Source organism: Periplaneta americana, chromosome 13 (assembly GCF_040183065.1).
Source record: "Periplaneta americana isolate PAMFEO1 chromosome 13, P.americana_PAMFEO1_priV1, whole genome shotgun sequence".
NCBI classification, from domain to species: domain Eukaryota; kingdom Metazoa; phylum Arthropoda; class Insecta; order Blattodea; family Blattidae; genus Periplaneta; species Periplaneta americana.
The window spans coordinates 33,686,902-33,695,717 of record NC_091129.1 but is presented as its reverse complement, the minus strand read 5'-3'; positions in this window follow the sequence as shown (position 1 = coordinate 33,695,717).

The following is an 8,816-nucleotide window of genomic DNA, read 5'->3' as shown; positions in this document are numbered from 1 at the left end:
TAACACATAAAAACACGTAAAACACAACACAAACACAAGAACACAAGAAATACATCACACTAACATATGAAAACAAAAGCACACATAAGATCGCATCTTCATTCAGAAAGCAGAAATACAACATAGCATACAGAACAGAAAACACACTACAAAGACATCTCAACATACAAAAAACACAAACAAATAAATACGACCACACAGGTGTATACAAACTCACATGTAATAGTTGCGACAAGTTCTACATTGGACAGACAGGCAGATCATTCCAAACACGCTACAAAGAACACATTAAAGCAATAACCAGAGGACACAGGACATCTACATACGCTGATCACATAATCAATGCTACCCATACATACAATAACATTAAATGCGGACATGGAAATCCTACACAAACAACCCAAGAACCAAAAACTCAACACACTAGAACAATATGAAATATACAAACACACTAAAACACACCCTGATCAAATTCTCAACACACAGATTAATTTCAGTACACACACACTATTTGACTCCACTTTTCAACAATCAAACGCACCCACACAATAGGCAGAGAAGTTCGAGATGACGCCGAGATCTAGTAGGCTCTGAGGATGGTGTGATGAAGTACCGAAACAGCTGTAAGCCGCACAGACTTACATAATTAACACGAGTAAGTTCCGGTAGTTAATCAATTACTTATAATTTCATATTCTAAATGAATTTAGTTCAATTCTGATTCTGATTGTTTTTAAATTATGGCGCTGAAGAACTGTGGCATTTGAAGATCTGTCAAAATTATTTTTTCATCAAATAATTTTTTTTACAAATTTCTGATTACAAATCTAGTAACTTTTGTTCTAAAGTTGGCTCCCTGAAGTTACTAGATGAATAACAGCTATAATCCAATTAATTTCTAGTTTTTGGTAACTATAACCCAGCTTTAGATGAACATAGGAGAACTGAAAGCGTACTCCATGTTGTAGCTTGGAACGACAACGTACCCGAGTTAAACCAAATTGAAAACTAAACTAGACAAACGTGAACTTAAACTAAAACATCGGTGATGCAATTAACGAATAATAGTGCATTATGCAACGAGCCTATAATGGTAATAATAATAATAATAATAATAATAATAATAATAATAATAATAATAATAATAATAATGATTTATTTAACCTGGCAAAGTTAAGGCATACGGCCTTCTCTAGCACTCAATCAGGAGTAAAGACTGCGTTACAAAAACACTACAAATTTACAAAGTACACTACAATACGTACACTACAAAGTACACTACACTACAATACTGCAATAATGGTAGTAATTAAGACGCGAGTATGTTTATGAAACGAGCGCAAGCGAGTTTAATAACTTTCATACGAGCGTCTTAATTACCATTGTAGTCAAGTTTCATACGACTTTTTATGCTCGACTATATTTCTTACTTGAAATTATTCATAAGTATTCATGTTATTCTTATCTAAGGAGCGGAACTGACCTTGTGCAATACCTCGTAAATTGTGAGATGTGCGCAGACGCGAAAGTATTGATTTTTTCGAGAAACAAATGTCGACATTGACCTTGATATAATCTAGAGAGTAAAATAAACATTAATCTTGATATAACTTTGAAATTGAATTAGATATTGAAAGACGAGATGACAAATTGAATTTATTTGAATATTATTTACAATTAACGCTAATTATTATAGTAACAGAACTGACTTTATTTCAAATATAGGTGATTTAATGTGCAATTGGTGAAATGAATTTGCGGGAATGTGCTTTGTGAAAGGCTGGAAGATGACGGTGAATTGATGTTAATTTGTGTGTTGTTTTTTTCGATTGAGATTAATATTGTATTTGAGATTTCAATTTTATTTTGGATCGATTCTTCAACATAGTCTTCTGCGACAGTATTGGATCTCCAGCCTCCGTGGCGTTTCAATGAATAGAATAGAATAGAATAGAATAGAATAGAATAGAATAATCGATACTTGCGCTTTCATATTGCTACACTGGTATTTTCTGATTGGTGGAACACCTGAACTTTAATGAATAGGTGTACTTTAATGAGGTCCATTAAAGGGCTGCTACCAGGTGTATAATTACTACATTTCAGTATGGTCGAGCATAAATGTATTAATATAGTTATTTCTTTGTTTCAGGGTTACAATGTTGTTACAAATTTCATGATCTGTAATGTACATGATTTATTATAAATTATGAATAAAGTGAAACCTACTTCCTAATTGCATCTTGTTTCCAATGAAGACAATTGGCTTGACGTGAGTACGACAACTCATCCTGCTCAAGTTTTTCCGTGGTTTCCCTTGGGTAATAAGACAAATGTCCGGATGAAACCTAAAAGAAATTGGCCACGGACCGCCTGCTCCTCCCTCCTCTCCACTCTTCCCTTCTATTATTCCCACTTGCTTGGCAATTATGCCAGGCTCTTTCTAATCTTCATTAATAAACTACTGTCAATATTTTAATAAAACTTAAATTTTTATACAGGGGAAATAAATTTTCTCTAAATTCACAGTGCTGACGACTTCAAAGCTAGGTACCTGGTTTAAATGAAGTGCACTGGTATAATAATTAACATGGAGGCATGAGATAATTATTCTGCTTACCATTAAAATTTTATTTTGATTTAATGTCCCCGTTTACAAAAAAGTATAAAAAAACTAAAAAAAAAAAAAACCTGGATGAATGTAGCGGAAGAGAATTTAATCGGCATGTTTTGCATAAATATTCATTTTAGGCCTACTTTCAAATCCATTTTTCAGCAAGTTAATTTTTCTTGATTCAACACCAACTTTCTCATGGAAATACTAATCCATCTAGATGACATTTTTACTGCAAGTATTTATGAGGTAGCTACACGTTTCTATGTCAGTTAATTATTTTGTAAGAACTAGTGCTTGTTCATTTTATTAATATTTTATTTTTCATAAATTACAGAAAAAATGAAGTTTTAAAAATTAAAAAAAAATTGAGAGTGAATAAATACGGTATTTTCTAAAAATTAATGCATAGAAATGTTTCTCTATGTCTTGTGAATGTAAGCAAAAAAGAAAAAAAAAAAAAAAAAAAGGAACCTTAAAAGTTGAGATCTTATACTAAAAAGTTGAGTTTGAAATGATTTCTAAAAGAATAGAAAAGAAATAAAAAATAAAAAAATAAAACATTTGGGAGTTGAAAATTTGGATTTTGTTAGTTCTTTACATAGTAAACACGCTTTCAAAATTTGGTTGAAAAAAGATGATTAGGAAAAAAGTTGTCATTTTTAATGGAGTGTCATTTGTTCAAAATATTCACTTCATAGGTTAAATAGCCTACGCTCAATCAATCACTGAATAGATTCAATCTATAGCCCATTTCCACTTTATTTCCATTAGTTTCATTCTTGCTTTTATCGAAGATACTTTAATTTTCTTTCATTTCCATTGATTTAATTTTATGTCAGTTGATTTCAATTGCAGTCACTTCGTTTCTCTTCACTTCATTTCATAGTACATGTATAGATACCGGGTAATTCCTGAGGAATACTGTAGTAAACATTCTATAGGGTGGTATTATGGACTATTCTGAATAAAATGTTAATATAAACTTATTTTAAATTTCAGCCACATCAGAGTACTCCGTATTTTTCTTAAAACAACCATAGTCCACAGTTACCTTCATTTTACACATGTATTTCTATGAGGCAATTTTAGTTATAAACATACTTTAGTTTTCGCAAGTTTCTACAACACCTTCAGAATTGGCATGACGAATTTCATACTTGAAGTGTCAAGATAAATTTTCAGAAGAAGCAAAAAACTACCTGGCATGGAACAGAAATTAAGAGTGTTCGAGAATAAGGTACTTAAGAGGTTAGGTACAGCTTACAGCAGTAACATTTTTGGAAATATTCAACACTTTTTCCTCCATTACTGTATCTTGTACAATAATGAAAATTGATATGTGTAAAATACTGTCCTTCTGCTATATGAAAAAATATTTTTACGATTATAAAAAAATATTTGAGGCTTGAAAGTAATGTAATTTTCCCTAAGATAGGTTACTAGCCTTATCGTTAGGTAGTCCAGTAGTGGGGCTGCCACTTTTAGCCTCTGGACAGGTCTACAGAGGCCTAATTCGTGAAGGATGATGATGATGATGATGAAAAAAATATTTATATCTTTTTTTTTTAATTCAAAATGTTGGCAGTTCACTGTGCAGTGATGAAGCGTTTCCCTCATAACTCATAAACTTGTTACATTTTTCATGTTCTCTCTCTTTTATTTTATTGCTGAAACTCATATTTACAATATCGTGCTCTTTCAACTACATTCCTTAGTAAATAATATATTATTTTTATTTTCCGTTAAAAGAAAATGCTGACATTTTACCATTTTTTAAATGAATTTATTTTTATTAGACAATCTATCAAAAGTAGAAAACTGATCTTGCATCATATTGTAGATATGACATGCATAAATACACACAAAAAATGTTATCACAGAATGTTCGATAGTTTTGAAGTTATGTGGGAAACGCTTCATCACTGTACAGTGAAATGAATTTTGAAAAAAAAAAAAAAAAAATGTAATTGTACACCTACTAATTTTCATTATTGTACAACATACAGTAATGGAGGAAAAAAATGTTGAATATTTTCAAAATTTTACTGCTGTCAGCTGTACCTAACCCCTTAAAAAAAATAAGCTGAAGTCACAAGAGAATGGAGAAAGTTACACAACGCAGAACTGTACGCATTGTATTCGTAACCCAACATAATTATGAACATTAAATTCAAACGTCTGAGCCGGACAGGGCATGTAGCAGGTATGGATGAATCCAAAAATGCGTATAGTGTGTTAGTTGGAAGATCTGAGGGAAAAAGACCTTTAGGGAGGCCGAGACGTAGATGGGATGATAATATTAAAATGGATTTGAGGGATATAGGACATTATGATAGGGACTAGATTAATCTTGATCAGGATCAAGGATGGTGGGCTTATAATGAGGGCGGCAATGAACCTCCGTATTTTTAAAAGCGATTTGCAAGTAAGTAACTATGGACACCAATATCTTCCCAATCAGAATTCCAGATATGAGTAATATTTTCATTTTAATAATAATGACAATACTAATAGTGATGATGATAATGATAATGATAATAATAATAATAATAATAATAATAATACATACATACATACATCGGATTTATAAAATAAAATAAAACCATTTGCCCTTCAATAAGGGTGACCACAAGGATCCAGAAAACAAATACCGTACATAGGCCTATATAAAAATTTACAATGAAAATACATATAATAAATTAAAAAAAAATTAAAGTGAATCATATTACTTGAAATAGAGATGAAATTGAAAATTTTGAATTGAGTCCTTTAGAATTTCTCTAAGGATTTTCTCAACATTGTAAAATGTGAATCCCTTTAATTTTAAAAGGTTATAGTGTATTTGAAGATGGTACCACGAACTCCAAAAAGAAATCCGTGTACTCACCAACGATTAGCCATGATGTTATAATGTGTGCTAATATAAGAAATGCAAGGTTCATAGATGGTTCTCTTTTCATCATCAGTAAGTTAATAATAATAATAATAATAATAATAATAATAATAATAATAATAATAATAATAATAATAATAATAATAATAATAGAGTGCCTCCGTGGTCTGCTGGTCAGCATGCTGGCTTACAGATCAGGAGGTCCCGGGTTCGATTCCCAGTGAATTTTTATTGAAGAAGAAGAATTCCCTGGGTGTCTAGAGTCTGGAAATTTGTATGAATGTAAGTGTGCCAGGTTAATATTAACCAATCATCACAAATATAAAAATACATCAGGACTGTCGTTGGGCAGTAACCTGAACACACGTTTCAGTTTCACATTGTTGACAAGTAACTCCATCTGTTAGCACAGTCATAGCGCATCTAATAGATTCTAGAGAGTTACCAACAACGAAAAAAAATAACAATAATAATAATAATAATAATAATAATAATAATAATAATAATAATAATAATAATGTGTCAGTAATTAATGTAACAACTTTAATGGCGTAAGACTAAGATAATTTTTCCTTGTTTTGTGTTTTAATATTTTAGTTAGTATATGCTCTGAGATTTCGTTCATATATTTTTCTCTCCCTTAGAAGTTTCTCATGTTTTCCATGAGTTAAATGTTGCACGTGTCACTTATTTACATTATGAAATCTGGAAACCATACTGTAACAACATATTCATAGTACATTACATTTATTTTCTTATTATTTCATTATTATTACTGTTGTATTTGTCGAAAATCAACAGTACATTTGTTGCTACAGGCCCCTAGTGTGTATTTGAAGCCATAGCGTAACAGGCTACAGATATAGCGCACTTGGGGTCCATTTCCCGCAGGATATGAACATTTTATTTCTCTCCCATCAGGATTAAACACTGTCCGCGACGCAACTCTAATTAATCTCTGCAGGATGAGGTATTGAGAGAGGGGGGAGCGTAACCTGAACTATTACAGACAAGATAATATGACCGGTAACGTGTTAATTCAAAGCAGGATTCCTTCACTGCACCGTGTTATGCAATGATTGTTGCCAGGTTGAGGGATTAATCTTCGGCGTCCCAAATGGGAATGAGAAAATTTTCGGTTAATTTTAGGAAAACTGAGGTTTTTTCAAAATACAGGGTGGGTGAAAAGTAGCTTTCTCCAAACACTTCTTTACACATCTTGATTACAGAACTTTTAACACTGTATCACTTCGCAATATGTATTATATGACTTTCTCGTTTTAAATTCTATCGTACCTGGTTTACATGTTTCGACCTGTTATTGATCTTCTTCAGAACTGGTCGTTGCTGGTCTTGGCGCCTGTGGGAGTGTGTTTGTGTAGTGTAATGTGGAGTCAAAGTCAACTCAATTTCAGAACACACACACTCTTTGACTCTATATCAGTGGTGGGCAAAATGAACGCAACCCACAAGACAGGATTTAAATGGCAACTACATACTGTGGGAGGGATTGCACTCTACAGTGCAGTGACGGATTTACAGACAGTTGCGCCACTACACTCCTACCTACCATATGTAATTAGAATAGTCCATTCATATCATATTTAATTAATAATTTTTCAAAGCAATTTCTTCGAAATTTGGATTTATCTGTGCATGCTATTTTCAGTTGTGCAAGGAGATGAGCATCACTTAAGCGGGATCTGTGGCTGGACTTTATAAATTTCATTTTAGAAAACAGCTGTTCGCACTGGTAGGTTGATGTATACATACCGTCATTTCCCATAACTATGGTTCTAGAACACAACTATGGTCCACGATACAACCACTCAAAGATAATTGTTAAAAGTAACATAGACCGTTCGTAATAGCTGCAGTGACTTGAATTCAAACTACAGTATAGTAAGAATATAGATAAACGAGGTACTACGTTATGGAGTACAAAATTTGAATAGTTGTATCGTGGACAATAGTTGTGTTCCAGGACCATATTTATGGGAAATGACTGTACTCATTATTTTTGAAGCAAACTGTCTAAGCAGTGGATATGTAGTACTGGACATCTTTTAAAAAATTTTAGCTCCCAGTAGATCTTCACATTTTGCTTTCAAGAAGCCATCATTCTGCAAATCCAGTACTCTAACTGCAATTCTGGGATAACATTTTCAATTTAAACTTGAAAAGGAGTGGCAAAAACATTGAAATCTTTCTCCATCCTTTGAAAATCACCGAATCTGTGTTCTTTGAACTCGTATAACAAGTGATCCAGTTTAAGAATGTATATACCTATTTAAGTTCGCGTCCTGAATATTTGTAACTGATCCTAAACATGAGAAGTGAAAGAACCGCCTTTCTTGTAAGTGTGATATCCTCTCGATTCATATTATTCTGCGAAAGACATTGTATCACTAATGAAGGTCCGAAGTACAGCAGTCCGGTATAATCCGCCACGTACACACGCAGTATTTTCATGGAGTGGGGGAAGAGGGAAGTAGGTCTGACGTCACTGCGGCATCGTCGCAGGAATGCCCACCATTGCTCTAGAGTTTAGTAAGATGGAATAAAAATAATAAAACTCTAAGAAACAAATTACATAACTTTTTGTTCCTGCACAAGCTTTGCGAAATTTGCACAAATATAATTTTCCGTTTGTGCATTTTTGTGACTATTTATTTTCTAGCTTAAACCCTGCTTTAGTGTTGAGATGCGAACAGTATGTGTCCGATGACTTTTTTATGTCAGGGTGTGGCCTTGTGCTATGTTGATTTCTTGGTCAAGAAAACCCGCAGCTTTGAAAAAATTATGGTTTATTTAACGACGCTCGCAACTGCACAGGTTATATCAGCGTCGGCGGTGTGCCGAAGTTTTGTCCTGCAGTTCTTTTACATGTCAGTAAATCTACTGATATGATCCTGTCGCATTTAAACACAGTTAAATGCCATCCACCTGGGCCGGGATCAAACCCACAACCTCGAGCACAGAAGGGCAGCACTATACCGACTACGCTACCCGGGCCGACTCCCGCAGCTTTTGAATGTCTAATAAGTAAGAGCTAATTCAATAATCTCATAATAATGAGTCGGAACAGACTTTTGATTCAATCCCTGAAGGAGTCTGTCATAACTAGAGCCCGGATGTTAGGCAAAATGCCTTTTTTAAACTGAGTGTACGTGTGAAAGACCTATTAGAGATAAACACGTTTCCACACGTTTGAGGACGATAGGCCCAATTTTTATTTTGCCGTTTGTTTGCCTATTTTAGCTCCCGTTGCCTATTTTAAGGTTAAATGCCTTTTTTTTAGCCTTT